Raw genomic sequence first — 21,453 nt, 5'->3', positions numbered from 1 at the left:
TTGATTGATAAATATTTTTGTGGCTGGTGAACAAACTTATGATCCAGCAAAGTGTAATCTGTTAACAGTCTTCCGCAGCTGGGCTGTATGTGCGTTTGCTGCGTGTGCGTGAAGAAAATAAACGTTGGAAAATTTGAGTTGCATCCGCTGTGCCTTCTTGGCAACCCTTCCAGAGAGGAGTTTGGTAGATTGCAGAAGGAAAGGAGATCATTCACTAAGACTACTGTGAGTGAAGTCAAGGACTCCCAGCAGATACCTTGTGCTGTGTGTGGTGATGTGAATCATGGAAAGAAGCTGTTTCGCTGTAAAACCTTCAGGAAGGCTAACCTGGCAGAAAAGAAAGCCCAGGTAAAAAAGGTTAAAGTCTGTACAAAGTGCCTGGATATTCACAAGGCAGACAGTTCTTGCACATCAAGGTTCCTCTGTCGCAAGGAGGAGTGTAAGATAGGTGACATTCCGGCTGACCACCACTACTTCCTCTGCCCTAAAGCACTAATGAAGTTGGGTGCTGCAAAGGGGGACGGCAGAGCTGAGGGGAGGAGGGGACCATCTGGCCCAACAGAAGAGCAAGAGGCTGTGTTTGCTGGGCTGGGACTGACCCCCAGCAGCTGGAAGCTGTCCGCAGAGCCTATATGAATAAGGCCATCTCAAAAGTGTGCGCTGGCAGGGACTTGATAAAACAGAGCGGCTTAACAGAGCACCCAGTTCTCTTGATGCTTGTACCTGTTACAACGAAGAGGGGTGACAGCCTGGGAGCCTTGGTTGATCTCGCCTCTGATACCAATTATACAACCCCTGGCAAAAATTATGGAATCACCGGCCTCGGAGGATGTTCATTCAGTTGTTTAATTTTGTAGAAAAAAATCAGATCACAGACATGACACAAAACTAAAGTCATTTCAAATGGCAACTTTCTGGCTTTAAGAAACACTATAAGAAATCAAGAAAAAAAGATTGTGGCAGTCAGTAACGGTTACGTTTTTAGACCAAGCAGAGGAAAAAAATATGTAATCACTCAATTCTGAGGAAAAAATTATGGAATCACCCTGTAAATTTTCATCCCCAAAACTAACACCTGCATCATATCAGATCTGCTCATTAGTCTGCATCTAAAAAGGAGTGAACACACCTTGGAGAGCTGTTGCACCAAGTGGACTGACGTGAATCATGGCTCCAACACGAGAGATGTCAATTGAAACAAAGGAGAGGATTATCAAACTCTTAAGAGAGTAAATCATCACGCAATGTTGCAAACGATGTTGGTTGTTCACAGTCAACTGTCTAAACTCTGGACCAAATACAAACAACATGGGAAGGTTGTTAAAGGCAAACATACTGGTAGACCAAGGAAGACATCAAAGCGTCAAGACAGAAAACTTCAAGCAATATGTCTCAAAAATCGAAAAATGTACAACAAAACAAATGAGGAACGAATGGGAGGAAACTGGAGTCAACGTCTGTGACCGAACTGTAAGAAACCGCCTAAAGGAAATGGGATTTACATACAGAAAAGCTAAACGAAAGGCATCATTAACACCTAAACAGAAAAAACAAGGTTACAATGGGCTAAGGAAAAGCAATTGTGGACTGTGGATGACTGGATGAAAGTCATATTCAGTGATGAATCTTGAATCTGCATTGGGCAAGGTGATGATGCTGGAACTTTTGTTTGGTGCCTTTCCAATGAGATTTATAAAGATAACTGCCTGAAGAGAACATGTAAATTTCCACAGTCATTGATGATATGGGGCTGCATGTCAGGTAAAGGCACTGGGGAGATGGCTGTCATTACATCATCAATAAATGCACAAGTTTATGTTGATATTTTGGACAATTGAAAGGATGTTTGGGGATGATGAAATCATTTTTCAAGATGATAATGCATCTTGCCATAGAGCAAAAACTGCAAAAACATTCCTTGCAAAAAGACACATAGGGTCAATGTCAATGAGCAGATCTGATCTGATGCAGGTGTTAATTTGGGGGATGAAAATTTACAGGGTGATTCCATAATTTTTTCCTCAGAATTGAGTGATTCCATATTTTTTTCCTCTGCTTGGTCTAAAAAAGTAACCGTTACTGACTGCCACAATCTTTTTTTCTTGATTTCTTATAGTGTTTCTTAAAGCCAGAAAGTTGCCGTTTGAAATGACTTTAGTTTTGTGTCATGTCTGTGATCTGCTTTTTTTCTACAAAATTAAACAACTGAATGAACATCCTCTGAGGCCGGTGATTCCATAATTTTTGCCAGGGGTTGTATAACACACCAAACTGCAGAGACTTTTGGATTGGCGGGTGAACCGATCTCCTTTGTGGTATATGGTATTAGTGGGATGAAGGTGAAAGTCAGTACGAAAAGGTATCTTGTGATATTAAAGGTGCGGACTTCACGGGGGACCTTGAGATTCCATGAGATGATCTGTTATGGGATGGAAGACATTGCCAAAATTGATCGTGTGGTAACCTCAAAACGGCTGGAGCAGTTTTTCCCGGAGGTCAAAGTAGGGGAATTGGCTCGCCCAGAGAAGATTGACCTTCTCATTAGCATGCGAGAAGGGCATTTGGCCCCACAAAGTCTACGAAGGGTTGGCGACCTAGTGCTGTGGGATGGTCCTCTGGGTAAAACTGTGAGTGGGGTGCATCCTAACCTCTTCGAGGAGGTAGAGGTGACCGCACAGCACTCAGACACATTTTGCACGGTCTATGAGGGCGGTAGCAGTCAATGTCGAAGAGTTCATCATGGGGAAGACGGGAGGCCTCTCAAACCACAAAGGCGGCATGGAGGTCTGCATGACAGCAGCATGCAACACCAAAGTCCTTGAGTAGCTAAGATGGGACAGTATCGGGGCTACCTGTAACCCTGCTTGCGGGGGATGTCGATGTGGGAGGTGCTCGTCGGGAGGAAAGGAAATGTACCTGGCTGATGAGAAAGAGCTAGAGATAAGAGCAGGCCTGACATTCAAAGAAAATGATGCTCACAGCAACCAGTCACACTGGGATGCAAAATACCCCTGGAAGGAAGATCCGACCTCTCTTCCTCATAATCGGAAGGCGGTAGAAGCAACTTTTCTAAAGATGCAGTGGCTTATGAGAGACCCTATATGGAGGGAGGCATACGTGAGACAAATCCACGAGATGTTGGAGAGGGGAGCTGCTGTTAAGCTCACAAAGGAAGTAATGGATAGTTGTAACAGCGCTGTGTGGTGGGCGAGTCACCTAACGGCACCGAACCCCCACTCAGTAACTACACCTGTGCGTCTTGTCTGGAATAGCAGCCAAGAGTTCAAGGTAGTGAGCATGAACAGCATTTTACTAAAAGGCCCGGACGTTCTTAACCCCATCAGGGCGGTACTCCTCAGGTTTCAGAGAGGGGAACACGCAGCAATCGGAGACATCACTAAGATGTATAATTCTGTATGGCTGAAGGAGCAAGAAGTCCACATGCATCGATTCCTTTGGAGAGACTCACCAGAGGAGGAGATTGAAGATTACGCCATCGTGAGAGTAAATATGGGGGACAAACCTGCGGGATGCATCGCACAGGTAGCTATGCGAGAAACTGCAAAGCTACCCCAGTTCTCTGACCTGAGGGAGGAAAGAAGAGTCATCGAGGAAGATTCCTATGTCTCAAGTCTTCTTGAATATGATGCTACAAGCTTGGTGCACCTATCTTTGGGCAGTTTTGCCCATTCCTCTTTGCAGCACCTCTCAAGCTCCATCAGGTTGGATAGGGAACGTTGGTGCACAGACATTTTCAGATCTCTCCAGAGATGTTCAATCAGATTCTGGTCTGGGCTCTGGCTGGGCCACTCAAGGACATTCAGAGTTGTCCTGAAGCCACTCCTTTGATACCTTGGCTGTGTGCTTAGGATCATTGTCCTGCAGAAAGATGAACCGTCACCCCAGTCTGAGGTCAAGAATGCTCTGGAGCAGGTTTTCATCCAGGATATCTCTGTATATTGTTGCATTCATCTTTCCCTGAATCCTAACTAGTCTCCCACTTCCTGCCAATGAAAAACATTCCCACAGCATGATGCTGCCACCACCATGCTTCACTGTAGGGATGGTGCCTGGTTTCCTCCAAACATGATGCCTGGCTTTCACACCAAAGAGTTCAGTCTTTGTCTCATCAGACCAGATAATTTTGTGTCTCATGGTCTGACAGTCCTTCAGGTGCTTTTTAGCAAACTCCAGGTGGCTGCCATGTGCCTTTATACTGAGGAGTGGCTTCCATCTGGCCACTCTACCATACACGCCTGATTGGTGGATTGCTGCAAAGATGGTTGTCCATGCTGGAGCTCTTACAGAGTGGCCATTAGGTTCTTGGTCACCTCCGTGACTAAGGTCTTTCTCCGCTGTTTGCCCACTTTAGACAGGCGGCCAGCTCTAAGAAGAGTCGTGGTGGATCCGATCTTCTTCCATTTACAGATGATGGAGGCCGCTGTGCTCATTGGGACCTTCAAAGCAGTGGAATTGTTTCTGTACCCTTTCCCAATTTGTGTCTTGAGACAATCCTGTTTTGGAGGTCTACAGCCAATTCCTTTGACTTCATGCTTGTTTGTGCTCTGACATGCACTGTCAACTGTGGGACCTTACATGTAAACAGGTGTGTGCCTTTCCAAATCATGTCCAATCAACTGAATTTATTCCAGGTGGACCCCATTTAAGCTGCAGAAGTATCTCATTTGGATCAGTGTAAACAGGATACTCTTGAGCTCAGTTTTGAGCTTCATGGCAAAGGCATGAATATTTATGCACGTGATTTTTATTTATTTATTTATTTATTTTTAATAAATTAACAAAACTCTCCGAAAAGCATTTTTCACATTGTCATTATAGGGTGTTGTGTGCCGAATTTTAAAGAAAAAAAAAATGAATTTGCTCCATTTTGAAATATGGCTGTAACATAAACCATGTGGAAAAAGTGAAGCACTGTGAATATTTTCTGTATGCACTGTAGATTTGGCATCATTTTATTAGGAGTAGTATCCAGGCCACAACTGAAGCCTTGAAGAAAATAAAATGGTTATTATTATTTTTTTTTTATAATTAGGTTGACTATTTCTCATGGTGTTGACTGTATTGCCCAATCCATGTCATAACACAATATCACACCAGGGCTTCTGTTTCTCTGTGTCTTTGTCCACACACACAGCACATAGCAAGTTTCCTTGTTATGATTTTATTCCGCAGCTCAATCTCCATGGTGGAAGTGACAAATTAAGCTGAAATAGGCACATAAAGAACTCTGTGTGCTCTGTCGCTGTAACACGGATGTAGCGATTGTGACTCTACTTACTTCCCAGTTCCCAGTCCTGGACTGCAGTGCCTTTGTCATGGTACAGCACTGAAACAAGCTGTGTACGAAATGAATCTGGAGGGGATTGGGGCAAACAAAGCCAGCACTAACCCTTATTAAAAAAAAAGAAGTTCCTCCCCATATGCATGCAGTCATTCCTACTGTAAAGAAATGTGAGACTGGGGATCCGAGATTTTGAACTATAACTCCTTCTGATTTATTTTCGGTGGGTACCCTAATCAGTTGCCTTTTTGCACATTTACTCAGTTTTTTGAGAACTGTCTACTCCAGGAAAGTTGACCTTACATTTCAGTAATGTTTGTCTTTCTTAATGATTGATGTTAATGAAGTCCGAGACATAATCAGTTATTTGGAAATGTTTCTGTATCCATCTGTTGACTTGTCTAAAGAAAACTGGATGTAAAAGTGATGATTCGTATCAGCAACAATACCTTGTTTATTTTGTCTAATTACATATGGCCTCTGACAATGGAGGATTATGGACAGTACTTACACATGGCTATAATTCCTAAATGCTGTACTTTTCTATAAATTTTGTGAACACTTGAAGCTGAATGTCTACACTTCAGGCACATCATGATTATTTCCCTTGAATTCCATTGTGGTGTGGAGAAATAAAATTACAACAATATCTTCAATGTCCTTGTATTTATGGGCTTGGGTGTGTTTAGGATTTTATTTCTAAAATTCCTTTAAGAAAGTGTAGCGCAGGTAGCTGAGTGGATATAGAGCTGGCTTGCCAATAGGGGTACCTGGGTTCAGATCCCACTCTTGTTTTTGGACAAGACACTTAATCTTCATTGTCTCAGTCCATCCAGCTGTAAATGTATACCAGCCTCGGGTGGGAATTAACCTGCGTCAGACTGATATCCCGTCCAGGGAGAGTTTCAAACTCTCGTCCGCTTGACGCAATGGAACCCGGAGAAAAGCACCGGCACCAACGGGCCTCTGAGCCTATATAGGACTTACTTCTTCTTCTTCTACTTTGAGAAAGTGCTGTAATTACTTTCACGTCATTTTTTAAAGTAAATTTGATGTTTGAGTTTGCATCGTAATGTCAGAATCTGCTGCATAGCAAAGTCCAACATTGTTGATCTAAACCAGGGCTGTTTAAATCCGTTCTTGGAGGGCACCTGCCTTGCATGCTTTTTCACTCTCCCTGTTCAACCTATGCCTAATCAACTGACAGGTTTTCTCAGCCAATAAGGAGCTGGGAAATGCCAGAGTTAAATAATCAGATGTGAGTGGAGCAGGTAGACCTGAAAACATGTGCGCTGCAGGTGCCCTTCAGGAAGAGATGCCTTGACACTGACATTTTATTTTATTCAAAACAACTCCTCAAAACTAAACATATGTCTGACCTTCCTGCAGCAAGAATAACGTGATGAAGAACAGTGATCACCAGAGTGGAGTTACGACAGCAGGAAGTGCTAACATACAAATCCACCATATGTTTTGCATCAAAACTTCAGAATTGCTGCTATAGTTCTTTGAGACAAAGTTTATCATTGTTTATCATTGAAACTGACAGACACTAATGCACTCTATCTCTGTATGCACATAGTTTTGGCAGAGTGCTTTAATTTCTATAGAGTTGTAAGCTGACTTGCTGAAAGCTTAGATAAACAGGCATACAGTGCCCTCCAAAAGTATTGGGCCCCTTTGTATTTCACACATTTTAATTTTTTTTTTTGCCATTTCATATCCAAAAAGTTAATCAGGGTTCTCAGTATAAAAATTTCTAAAATGATCTTCCTTAAACTCAAAGCAAATCTCTACAACTTGATATAAATTAAAAATAGAAAAGCCAAGATAATGGGTTGCATAAGTAATGGGCCCCTTTGGTATAATACCTGTAAATAATCAGTTTAATTGCCAGTTTTCTTCAGACAAGTCAGGGGATGGATACATCAACATTTCCGAGTCACTGAATATGTCTTGGACTTTATTTACATCAATTATGAAGAAATACAAACATTATGGCGCTCTATGGCAAATCTGTGTGGAGTAGACAGTTCTCAAAAACTGAGTGACTGTGCAAAAAGGAGAAGAGTGAGGAAAGCCACCAAGAGACCCAGAAGTAGTAGATATTCACACGACTGGAAAGCAACCGGAATCTGTCTGAAACCCACCTTTAAGCCATCCTGTGAGACCAACACCGAGGTGGTTTTGTCCCGCGTAATGAACGGCTCCGTGGCGCATCCCTCGGCTTCTTTTTCCATGGAAAAAAAAACTCCTGTAACGGTGGAATGTGCCGGAAAAAGTGCTGATGTCCACATCTTCTGCCTTTTTGTGAAAGTCAGACGAGGTCCCGGATCAACAAAGCTTTCACGTTGGAAATGATCTGGTTGTTTGTGTGGGGTGTCAGCCTGTCCATCGGCGCTGGGAGCACGCTGTGCTCTCAGCAGTTGTGGGCTGTCCTTAAAGGGGCAGTAACACCCCGTAATCTGTTTAATCCCCATAAAATCGTCCCTGAAAGCCATATTAATTTTTCGAATGGTGTCCACCTGGAGGTCTCTTACAGTTTCTGGAAACAAATTGATGCAGCAAAGATCCAAATCGTTAAGACATTTATTCGCAATAAAAAATAGACGAGAGGGGTAGACCACACCTCACTCAAAGCCTGCTCACAGGCGAATGAAGCAAAACTCACTCATGCGCATGAGGGTTCAAGCTTGGCTGACGCAATCACACGTGATTCAAATCCATATGGTTTTTGAAAAAAATAATAAGGTCGGATACTTTTCTAACAGACCTCGTACATCTGAGATGCAAGCCTAGATTTTATGTTTTGGTGAAAGGAAATCCTTCTGTGGTGCTCTTCATCATGAAGCAGTATAACTGCCCTTACCAAAAAATAGTACTGATAAGTATATAAAAAGTAAACTGGAAGTATACTTGAAACATACTTGCATGTACTACTTTTTGGTAAGGGTGGTGATACAAAATGCAAAACATGCAGCATGTACAATTTCTGAAATTTCTTTGAGTTTGAGTTTAAGGAAGATAATTTTAGAAATTTTTATATTGAGAAGCCTGATTTACTTTTTGTACTTGAAATGACATAAACAAATTAAAATGTGTGAAATACCAAGGGGCCCAATACTTTTGGAGGGCACTGTATTTTAAACATTTGCTTAATAAAATATGTTGGCAGCGCTGAGAAACCTATTTTGAAGTCAGCATGTGCACGTATCGTCTCACATATACACAGGCACACGCACAGACACTTTGGAAGTGACACACTCTCCAACGGCTGACATCGCTGCATTCCACATTCCACCAACAGTTACATTGAGCAGGCAATTGTTCCCCTTTCAGGCTGCTGAAAACCCGCTTCTGTGCATTGGACAATAATGGAGTTTTGAGAGTCGACAACAGCAGCGTGTTGTTGTTACCTTGTGGAGTGTTTATGGCCGGGTCAAGTCAGGAAGAGAAGGAATGGCATTATTCATTCTGCATGTTGTCCCATCCTCAGTTCAGTTGATGTTAGGAAGTAGATGAGATATGTCGTAAGTGGGAACAGTGTCTCAGGGATCTACAACCTTTTCTTCAAGAGCCATTCTTGTCCCGTCTCTTGCAAATAAAATTCTTCTGGAGCGGCAAACCATATTTGTCCCTTAAAATGAATGAAGAAACACACACACATCTTATAAACTTTTTTACGCAGTGTCGGGAGTTTTCTAGGAATTCCCTGAAATCCAGGTTTTTACTTCTGTGGCAAACATTTCTGGGTTAATTTTGTTTTCCTACCATACGTCTGCTTTAGTCTGTGCTCTGATTTCATGATGTTCATATTTGTAAAATTGTTTGGAAACATCTCTGAAAAGATGTCACATTGGATATTAAGTCTCACGTTTTCAAATCCTGATCTGAGTCTGAAAGATAAATGTAACGTGCTGCCGCTCGGCCATTACAGATTTTACCGTGAACTTAACACCATGTTAAAACTACAAAACAAATGGATGGAAATGTTGTTCTGCTACAGCGACATGATTAAAAGTTCATCAGGAATAAATTCAAAAGGACCAAAACGCCGGCCCACCTTTTTTTAATTCATCATTTATAGAAAAAAGCTAACGCTCTTGGTATTTCTTTGGTCTTTTATGTCATGTTTTCAGCGGATATTGTTGTCAACTAATGTTATTCAAGTTAATTCACACAAATCAAAATCTGTCTTTGAGATGAATTTGCTTCAGTCTCCATGCAAACTGCATATATTTATGGGTGTGAAATATTCATGTGGAGGAAAATATGCTAAACATTTAACATGCTCGTAGAAGTCAAATATTAATGTGAAAAATGTTTGTGTTGTTTTGCGCGACACATAAATTGTCAGGATCCCAGAAATGCTGATATCAGCACTGAAGGAAAAAAATGTTATTGAAGAATCATCAGTGTTCCTGAGAACTACAAGTGATATTGGTGACGTAATGAACATTAGGTACAGCTTTAGTTGTGTCAAATTTTATTTTTATTCAAGTACACTATCGGTAGTTAAAAAGCACAAATAGTACACCGCAACAGTGCTGGAGAGCATGTGGGCACATAGATGCAGACCATACCCATATATTTTGGGCCTGCCAAAAGATAAAAGGGTATTGGGAAAAAATATGACAATGCCTACAAAAGGTAATAGGTTACAAAATACCAAAAACGTTCAAGATGCTTTACTTAGGGAATTTAACACAAAACATAAAAAAAGGATGAGTATTTTGTAAAGGTATTGCTGTCGGCAAGCAAAAAAACAATTACAAGACTATAGCATAAACCAGAGCCACTGACCGAGGAGCAGTGGCCGTGTACTGTGGAAGAAATATTTATAATGGAGAAACTTAAACACAAACTGAGATTGCAAGAAGCGCAATTCGAGATCAAATGGAGGAAATGGACTGATTATAGAAGACAAGAAGAGGACACCACCACTATAAATCGAAAACAAGAACATAGATGAGTGACAGTCTACTAAGATATTTAGACGCTTTGAGACACCCCCGCCTGAGTAATTGTGTACCAGTTTGTTCTTTGTTCGTTATTACCTTTTGTATCTTTCTCAATAAAAAATAAGTAAAAAAATAAGAGCCCAATGCAAATATGTGGTTTCATGAAATAGTAATAACACTGTATTGTAATCCATGTGACAGACTGTGTACTATAGTTCTCTCATTTTGCCAATATTGTAGAGGACCTCGCTGAGACATGTATGTACATCATTTAGGAGAGGATAACTCAACTGTTCTAGACTAATATGATTCCAATGAACAATCTGGGATATGTGCAAAAATCTCTGTCCAGGACGAACAGCTCGAAAATGACCATGCCCTTTCTCATCCTGAGTGTTCCTTCAACTACAGCTGTATTTTCTAAACTACAGCAATTATAGATTTTCCAAGGTATTCAAAATGTTCAGAATGACCAGTACATGTTTGGGAGGGTTATAGAAAAGTGTACGATTTTGATATTTTAAGAGAAACAATGTCAAAATGCAAGAAAGTTGGTGAATGTGGGAAGTTCTTTTAAGTCACTCTGACACACCATTTACAAAAATGATAAAATCTGTTACTACAAGTGGTTCTTGAATGAGGCCCAATTCGTCTTCTACATTGAAATCCACAAGCGACAGCACTTGTTCCCTGAATTATGGAAAGGAGCTGCTCTACCTCTACAAGCAGCCAGAATGTTCTTTTTGTTCCAGGACAAACTTTGAGGGGTCTCTGGTTATTGTCGGCTGCTCAGCCAAGGCCAGAAATGGTTCAACTTGCTCTCAGGCACTGTCTGGAAGCAGGAGAACTGACGGAGGGTCACAGCCAGCGCGCCCAGTTACATTCTTACATGCGTCCTAACCCACAATCAACAATTTATTCCCTGAAAAGTCCAATTCATTTCCCTTCCATTCATTATATCACATCTCAAGTGACAACCAGCCAGGCCTGTGCTTTCAGTCGCCATGTAATTGTTTACCGTCTGTTCAGACATGGATCAGTTCTGTCTCAGGGAGGGTTTCCCTTGTCAGACATCCAGCAATGACATCAGCTGTGCAGCTATTTGGTAGCTCAGGATCCTGTCTTTTAGCCCAGGGTAGGCGGAACTGTGCTAAGGAGGGTGGAGGAGAAAAAGCAGTGGAATTGTTGGCCGGTTTGACGTCAGCCAAGCCCCTTGTGTTGAGAGGGAAGCCCCGAATGTTTGCAGCCTTAGAGAAAGCGATCATCACTTTGTTTTTCCACACCAGTTTTTGTGAACAAGTTTAAAACAGATGCAGATGTGTAAAAAAGGAAATAAGCTTAGGGTACTGATGAAAAGTGTTCATCTTAGGCTTCTGTTGGGCAGTGCGGTAGCTTAGTGGTTAGCACTAATTCCTCGCAGCAAGAAGGTTCTGTGATCGCTTCCCACTCTTTTTGCATGTTCTCTGCATTTGTGTCCTCCAGGCAGTCTGGTTTCCTCCCGTAATCAAAAAACATGCTTATTTAGGGTCTGCTTCTTTCTCTGCCCCTGACCAAGGCAGAGTCTCTACATCTGGAGTTGGTCCCTGGGCGCCGGACTGTGGCGGCCCGCTGCTCCTAAGTGGTTGGACTTCTGCATTTAACCCTAACTCATTGTTTGTACATATGTTGTAGTGATAAGCCTAGGAAGAGTTTTTGAAGTCCAGGCGTGAAGAAAAAAAACAAAACACAATGGTGAACTCATCCCTCAGAACCGTTGCCCAATGAGAGACCAGATGTATCATTTTAAATCATGTGAAATTTAATTCAAAATTTTAAGTCAAACAAAAATATCATCAGTGGGTGCACTATCAGGCCTGTCACACCTTGATGATTTAGCCAGCATATGCCAATGTATGAAAAATATGGCGAATACGCTGTTATGGGTAGGTTTATGTAAATTAAGAGCATGTGGAAGCACGCTGGTGTATGGTGAGTACGTCAACATTTTTTTTTTGGCATGCACAATATTTTTGACGCATGCCAGCATATGGCTCGGGATGCATGATGCAAGAAATGTTAAATTACTCTATTTGGACTCCATATGGAGGGGCGAGGCCATGTGACGCCATACTCGTTCCTGATTACGTGCTTGTCAACATCTACATGTTCCACCTGGCAAACAAAAGAGTTCTGCTAGTGGTGGAAAGACAAACCAAGCCAGACTTACTTGACCCAACCCGGATCGCTCGGTGGAAACGGGGCTGTCAGCATACGCTGGAAAAATCATCATGGTGTGACAGCTGCATAATGTATTTGACATAGCCAGTGTATTCACCAAATTTTTCATAAGCCTGCAAAAGCTGGCTAAATTGTCAAGGTGTGACAGGGACCTATGTATTTTTGTGACACTGTCAAATTTCACACACTTCTGAAAGGAACACAATAATTTCCTAAAGGCTGCGGCCCATGCATTTGTTATTAATTACTGTTCTTTGTTCAAGGGGGCTACGTATTTAACGCCTCTTAACTGGGTGGTTTGTTTATCACCAGGATGACTCCAAAAATTACAGATCAGTTTTCATGAAACTTGGTTATGGTTATATATGTGGTTATATATATGGTTATATATATTGACCATTCTTTAAAAGAGTCCTGATCGGTTCTTCATTATTAAACAGTTTAGATCCCTTTCCCATATCAATTTTAAACTGGTTCAGCAGACTGCTCTAAGGTATCGTACAATTTATTTGATCATTCTAAAGCCGGTCACACATAGCAAGAATGTGCAGGAACCATGCCCGACACCGCAAATATTGCCATAATCTGACGAGGAAAAGAGGCGTGGTCAGCAGTGTCAGAATGCATCCGGATTACGTCGTCCACACCTGCACGATGGCATCCAGAGTGCATCTAGACAACAGGTAGATGACACAGATTGCTGTCAGATGGCTATTAAAGGCGCTGAAGACTGCCTGATGTCCAAACATCTGGATGGCAAACATGGGACCGGCCTGGGAAGCAGCACTGGGGCTACAGTTATCACTCAGCCGTGTGTGTGTGTGTGTGCGTGCATGGCACACATGGGCTATATATATATATACTCAACAAAAATATAAACGCAACACTTTTGGTTTTGCTCCCATTTGTATGAGATGAACTCAAAGATCTAAAACTTTTTCCACATACACAATATCACCATTTCCCTCAAATATTGTTCACAAACCAGTCTAAATCTGTGATAGTGAGCACTTCTCCTTTGCTGAGAAAATCCATCCCACCTCACAGGTGTGCCATATCAAGATGCTGATTAGACACCATGATTAGTGCACAGGTGTGCCTTAGACTGTCCACAATAAAAGGCCACTCTGAAAGGTGCAGTTTTGTTTTATTGGGGGGGGATACCAGTCAGTATCTGGTGTGACCACCATTTGCCTCATGCAGTACAACACATCTCCTTTGCATAGAGTTGATCAGGTTGTCAGTTGTGGCCTGTGGAATGTTGGTCCACTCCTCTTCAATGGGCAGTCTAAGGCACACCTGTGCACTAATTATGGTGTCTAATCAGCATCTTGATATGGCACACCTGTGAGGTGGGATGGGTTATCTCAGCAAAGGAGAAGTGCTCACTATCACAGATTTAGACTGGTTTGTGAACAATATTTGAGGGAAATGGTGATATTGTGTATGTGGAAAAAGTTTTAGATCTTTGAGTTCATCTCATACAAAATGGGAGCAAAGCCAAAAGTGTTGCGTTTATATTTTTGAGTGTGTATATATATATATATAATATGCCATGCTGTCCCGTGCGTCAGATGGAGCACCTTTCCAGGGAACTTTAATTTCTTTTTTCTTTTTTGCTCACTTCAGCAGCACAACACAACTCTGGACACCGTGATGGTTGGATTATCACATGGGACTTACTTTTTTATTTTGGGTGAGAGGAATTCAACCACAGGCTGCAGTTTCGGCTCCACGTCCATGCTGTGAAACATTCCTGGACCGCTGTTTGAGGTGAGATGCAGGTTTATTAATGCTGTAATGGCCTGGCACAACAGTTCCATGTCATATCTCCTACAGAGTTAGATGGTGATCATATATTACAGCATGAGATCTGTTCAGCTGCAAGCCTGATGCGTGCAGTGATGCATTACTGCGCACCACGGAGAGGTGCAGCTGTGTTATATACAGTTATGATGGAGACAATATTCACATTATTTACGTCGCCCATGGAAAGGAATGGACAAATATCTATACTGTAAGGTCTATTGTGGATGTAACGGCCTGTTCAGTTTTGCGTCGGCGTGCGCACAGTAGCGCACGGTGCTTTCGGTTTGATATCGGCTGTTCACATTCACTGTACGTGATAAGTCATAATTATTATCATGATGAAACGTGCCACATACATTTCAACAGTTCCTTTGCGCTCTGGGGGGGTGGGCATTATTGTACGTGGCACATGCTAGTCATACCGGCAGATCCATCTTGAGGTTCCCTTGTATGCGTGCAAATTGTTTCGGATCCTGTTTTTCCGCCATCGGAATATGTAAATTGCGGTCAGATGGTCCTCAGATTGCACATGGACCGCTGTTGGATAGGTGTCCCATCTTGATGACGCCCGGAGGGTTTTGAACATGTGCATCACACTCAGGGCCACTGGCTGATTTTGACCAACTGTGTGGACTTCCGCAGAACGTTCTGGAACTGAAATCCGACACTTTTCAGATGTGCTCCGATTCGTCATTCTGATGCCATTCTGCATGATTCTGGCTATGTGTGACGGGGGTATAACACTTAGTGACAGTGTCTGATTTTAAAGTATTTCCATAAATGTTAGAGAGTATAAATTGGCCATCTTAAAACAAGTCACTTGAAGTTTGAATGCCTTTATTTAAGAGTTTTTGTCGTGCATGGTGAAAACAGGCAGTTATACCACACAAGTTCATTCTCCCTAGAAAATTTGCATGTAGAAAGTTCACATCAGATGACTTAAATAAATAATGCAAATAAAAAAACACATTTTAAAATACACACTATTAGACTGAAGAATGTATTGTATGCAATATATAAAGGATGTACAGTTTAGAGGATGTGCAGTTTATGCAGTATTGGCAATTTTGTGTAGTTTTAAGCAGCATTCCTGTTGTGCAGGAGTCATAAGGTGCATGGTTGCATAAATAGTGAACAGAGCTATTATAGTAAATACTTAGAGGATGATAGTAATAGTAATAATGATGAGGACAAGAATTACAGTGAAATAACAGTCACTCCGGTGGTGGAGGGGTCAGTGTGTAAGAGAGTTATCGAGAAGCCTAATGGTCTTTGGGTAGAAGCTGTTCACCAGCTTAGTAGTCCTGGACTTCAGACTCTTGTAGCGTCTTCCTGATGGTAAGAGTGTGAAGAGTGTTTGGGGTGTGTACCTTCCCTGATGAGATTATGTGTCCTACATAGGACTCTGGTTTGGTATATGTCCTGTAGTGAGGAGAAGGCTGCCCCAGAGATGTACCATGAGGTCTTAATCACACACTGGAGAGCCTTCCTGTCTTGGACTGGGCAATTACCATACCAGACTGTGATGACCAGACACTGTCAATCATACACCTGTAGAAGTTCTGAGAATTTTGGCTGACATACCAAATTTTCTCAGTCTTCTCAGAAAGTACAGTCTCTGTTGGGACTTCTTGATGATCTGTCAGGTATGGTAAGACCAAGTGAGATCATTACTAATGTGAGTGCAGAGGAATTTGAAGGTTTTCACCTTCTTCACCTCTGTCTCGTCAATGTATAGTAGTATGTGCAGCTCACCACTCCTCCTCGCATCAATAACCATCTCTTTGGTCTTGTCTGCATTGAGGTAAAGATTATTGTCACAATACCAGGCTACCAGATTCACCATTTCTCTTCTGTATGCTGTCTCATCCCCACCAGTAATCAGACTGATGACTGTAGTGTCAAATTTAATGATGCTGGTGTTGTTCTTTGAGACTAGACAGTTATACGTGAAGAGTGTGTAGAGCAGGGGGCTCCGTACACAGCCCTGGGGAGTCCCTGTGCTCACAGTTCTTTTGCTAGATGTGTGGTTATGAACTTTAACTGGCTGACTGAATGCTGAGCTGTAGTCGATGAACAGCATACTGACATATGTGTCCCTGTCCCCTAAGTGTGTGAGAGCTCTATGGATAGAGGTATTATCTGCATCATCAGTGGTTCGGTTCTGGTGACATGAAAACTGTAGGGGTCTACGTTGTCTGGGATGGTCTTTTTAATGTGGGTCATGACTGTCCTTTCAAAGCACTTGATTGTGATTGGAGTGAGTGCTATGGGACAATAGTCATTTAAGGAGGTGACAGTGCTTCTCTTGGGGATGGGCAGTATGGTAGTGGACTTAAAACAGGTGGGTACAGAGGTTTGTGCAAGGGATAGATTGAATATGTCAGCAAACATCAGCTATTCAGTGTTTCCAATGTGCTTTTTTTTTTAACTTTGATATTATTGCATATTGAGTAGTTTTCCCTCTACTTTGGAAAAGCTTAGGCATGTATTCTCTAAATTTCCCCATGAAATAAAATCTAAGGTTAATCTGGCCACAATTCAAGATCAGAGTGTTTTGTGTGTTTGCACAAACTCTTCTTGGAGGACTGATGGAGATGTGATGCAACTTCAGTGCAATCCTCAGTAACCCTGAAGGTTAATGGGGATTGCATCTCAATCCTGAAAGCTGCTTTTGCTGTATTGTCCCTTTGGGCCAGGTAGTTTCGGCAGTTGTATAAGGGTGATCCTCCTGCTGGGGTGTTAGACATATCTGGTGTTAGGCTTCTTCTGGCTGATTCTCCAGAGAACTGCAAACCACCTAAGATTTGTGAGCTCAAAAAGGCAGTGGAATAGTCTGAGGGACTGGAAGAAAAGACTTTTCAAACATGAAAAAGGGAAACTGTTATCATCTGGATTACAACAACAGGGGTGTTGCACTGCTTACTGTGCTGGATCAGTTGCTGAGGTTATTCTTAACAGGGTTCAGTCCCAGTCAGTCAGCAACTGGAGCAGTATGGTGTCACACCCAATATGTCAACCACTGTCTGCATACTAGGATTGGAAGTGCTCTTTGAATGCAAGCTTGAATGTGATTACTGCTTCTATGCAGCCTTTGTTGATTTTTTTTTTTTTTTTTTGAGTGATGTTTTTTGACTGACCTGCTCTGTGGGACATCCTGAGAATTTGTGATTCCCAACAAATTGCTGGTTACCATTGCCAGCCGGTAATCGATCAAGAGAGGTTCTTCCTCGCCACCGATTGGATTGCCATGGTGACTGAATTCGCTGTATGGAGAGTGGGCAGAATGTGTGAGTTTTTTTTTCCCCCTTGTGGATAGTTGAGTTTGTTAGAGATGTGTTTTGGCGCCTACGCAGTTTGATGCTTGCACAACTGGCTACTGGTTGGGTAGTGAAGACCAGCAACTTTGGTGTCTTTGTTGGCACAGAAGTATACTTTGTGGATGCTGTGTTTGTGCGATCAACAGCTGCTCTGATTGCAGCACTTGAAAATCAGAGTGAGAAATCAGTATGTCTAGGTTAGTGATTGTCCTTGACCAAGATAAAGATCTGTGGGTCAGTGCCTGCCTTGACTTGGTCATTGGTCATCACCAGTGTATCTATATGTGGTGAAATTCACTTACAGTTCAGTCACATTTTTGTCTGTATGTCCTGCAGCTTTTGGATCAAGGGATGCCTGGGCAGAGCGTATGGATGTCAGGTCACTGGACCGTGGGGTTTGGTGACACTGACATAGGGCTGGGTGGTTAAACAATAACGATAATTATAGAGAAATGGCTTTTCCTCGATTAAAAACATAAGCCGTAGTAAATAGAACTTCAGTCAAACTAATCCCACCCATGTTTTGACAGACAACATGAACAGCTAATGACAATGAGAATAGTGCCCCATTGAACCAATCATGTGGCTGGAATAGTTACAAAGAATTAGGTAGATGCACAGACCATAGCAGCAGTGCTAATGCAGTTGTGCATATCGGAGGAAAATAAATAGAAAATGAGGACAGAAAATATTTACAAAAACTTGAGTCAGAGGGTTTCTGAAGAAGACACACAAACGTACACATGCCAAAGCTCAAAAGACAAAGATATTGTTGAAAAGAAGGGTCGGATGAAGTCTGTAGTGTGTAGATACTTTGGCTACTTAAGTCCGGCAAGAAGCAGAGTAACACGCTGCTAACTGCTGAAAGCTTGTTCCCACAAAGAGAGGTAATACCATGAATCATTATCCCCATCTGAAACAGTGCCATCCTTTATAGCACGCATTATGCAAGACTTAAATAAATTCTGGGAGATGTCACTGATTTGACACAGAATGACTTAACACTGAGAGACATGGAGATTTCTTGTACCTTTTATTTTTCACCTTGGATCATTATCTGACCACAGCTGACTTAAGGTCAGTTTTGTTTAATCCCGTTCTCCCATCAGAGGGCCCAGGGCTCTCCATGCAAAATTCTATCTGATGAGGGGGTGGGCTGATACACCAACATGGCCAATATCATATACATTGGAATGCCAGTTTCAAAATATCTATTTTCATTACAAATAAAAGAATATATCACCAATACGTCACCTGATTGTGTCCATTTTTGTTTCCTTCTCTCATTCATTAAATGTATTTTAATTTGATTTAATTTCAGGTGGGCATTTAACCATCTTTCTTCAAAAATGGGGGTGGGCTGATGCTTGGCTCTGGGCCCTCCAACCTGCAAATATTTTCTGCTTCATGTACATTCTGTAGCTGCTTGAATTTTCATTGAGGATACAGTATGTTTTTGTTTATTCATTTGTAAGTTTGCTTTCCAATGATTAAAAATAATATAATTGCATGCAAAGGAAAAGGGTACATTATAGAGGCAGTTTGTGTATTTTTTTTATTTTTTTAACTTACTTTATTTAGAGTTGACCAACAAATTCAGTGTATTTTGCTGTAAAACTAAAAAGACTACAATTGAACAGAACTTATTGTTTTTGTTTTTATCATTTTGTAAAAGGTATTTGGAGTCGACAAAATAATTTAGTTGTCCATTTGAATTTAGAGTTTACTTTATTATATAATAGAGGTATATGTTTATACAGTTTTAGAATGTTCTACAGTGCATTTGTCATGTTTGACTTCTGACAGAAAATTAAAAAATTAGACCAACATTAGTCTTATATCTTCACATTTCAGAGGAACCTTTACAGAAATAGTGATTTGAGTTATATTGCGATATGTATCTATCGACTGATATGAAAAAAAAATGATTGTGATAAGATTGTTGTTTTTTTTTTCCCCCATATCACCCAGCCCAATGCTGACATCTTTGCAGGAGAATAAATGTCCAAGTCCTGGTACTAGCTTCCTGTCTTACTGTATGGTCGTGATTCTTGGAAACTAACCAGTGGCTAGATGTCTTTGGTACTTGGTCTCTTTTGAGTTTTCATGGATTCTGCTGGAATGACTTTGCATAAAAGTGAATTATTACTTAGGGAGACTCAGCTGAGGCCAGGTGGTGTTATTCTCTGGGCACAATGTAGCCTCAGTGTTGAGGACTCCAGCAGTTGGAAAAAGCCAAGCTGATGCCCACATTTCATCTGGCTGTGGAATATAGATGGTTAATTTCAAGGAGTGGGAGTGGACCGGTTGTCTACCTGGGTGGTTGCCATTCTGGACCCAGGGTGGCTCTGTTGTGTTGTGGATGTGGCGAGGTGGGGCATGACTTTAAACTCACATTTGTTAAACACTTATTGGACTTTACAGGTGGCACATCATTTACAGCTTCATTAATTCAGTGATTTCTGTGAACACATCTTTTCTGGCATTTGTTGTTTCATTTTCTCATTTTAATCTTCAAAAGAATGTACACTGGTATTAATATAAAATACATATTAAACAGTTGTATTTGGGATGCTCATTATTGTAAGTAGACAATTTGAACTTAAATTACGAGGGCTGTCCATAAAGTATAGGTCCTTTTTATTTTTTCAAAAACTATATGGATTTTATTCATATGTTTTTACGTCAGACATGCATGAACCCTCGTGCGCATGCGTGAGTTTTTCCACGCCTGTCGGTGACGTCATTCGCCTGTGAGCACTCCTTGTGGGAGGAGTCGTCCAGCCCCTCGTCGGAATTCCTTTGTCTGAGAAGTTGCTGAGAGACTGGCACTTTGTTTGATCAAAATTTTTTCTAAACCTGTGAGACACATCGAAGTGGACATGGTTCGAAAAATTAAGCTGGTTTTCAGTGAAAATTTTAACGGCTGATGAGAGATTTTGAGGTGACACTGTCGCTTTAAGGACTTCCCACAGTGCGAGACGTCGCACAGCGCTCTCAGGCGGCGTCATCAGCCTGTTTCAAGCTGAAAACCTCCACATTTCAGGCTCTATTGATCCAGGACGTCGTGAGAGAACAGAGAAGTTTCAGAAGAAGTCGGTTTCAGCATTTTATCCAGATATTCCACTGTTAAAGGAGATTTTTTTAATGAAAGACGTGCGGACGGGTCCGCGCGTCGGGACGCAGCTGGCGCGGAGCGGCGGCACAGGAAAAACACCTCCGTGTTGATAACCATTTGTAAAATCCAGGCGGCTTTTGATGGCTTTCAGTGGAGTGAGTATATGAGAAATTGTTTAACAGCTGGACATGTTCCAACTTGTCCTTAAGGCTTCCAACAGAGGTGTTTTTCCTGTGGCGGAGCATCGCGGCGGCTGCGAGCCGACGCGCGGACCCGTCCGCACGTCTTTCATTAAAAAAATCTCCTTTAACAGTGGAATATCTGGATAAAATGCTGAAACCGACTTCTTCTGAAACTTCTCTGTTCTCTCACGACGTCCTGGATCAATAGAGCCTGAAATGTGGAGGTTTTCAGCTTGAAACAGGCTCATGACGCCGCCTGAGAGCGCTGTGCGACGTCTCGCACTGTGGGAAGTCCTTAAAGCGACAGTATCACCTCAAAATCTCTCATCAGCCGTTAAAATTTTCACTGAAAACCAGCTTAATTTTTCGAACCATGTCCACTTCGATGTGTCTCACAGGTTTAGAAAAAATTTTGATCAAACAAAGCGCCAGTCTCTCAGCAACTTCTCAGACAAAGGAATTCCGACGAGGGGCTGGACGACTCCTCCCACAAGGAGTGCTCACAGGCGAATGACGTCACCGACAGGCGTGGAAAAACTCACGC

At 41.9% G+C, this 21,453-nt stretch overlaps 1 protein-coding gene across 1 annotated transcript in view; it reads left to right on the top strand.

The window, feature by feature from the left end:
• The window catches only part of pkn2 (protein kinase N2), a 138,113-nt gene that overhangs the window by 50,210 nt on the left and 66,450 nt on the right, over positions 1–21,453 (top strand).

Source organism: Thalassophryne amazonica, chromosome 12 (genome assembly GCF_902500255.1).
Source record: "Thalassophryne amazonica chromosome 12, fThaAma1.1, whole genome shotgun sequence".
In the NCBI taxonomy this organism is placed as follows: domain Eukaryota; kingdom Metazoa; phylum Chordata; class Actinopteri; order Batrachoidiformes; family Batrachoididae; genus Thalassophryne; species Thalassophryne amazonica.
This window is presented reverse-complemented; position numbering and strand designations above follow the sequence as displayed.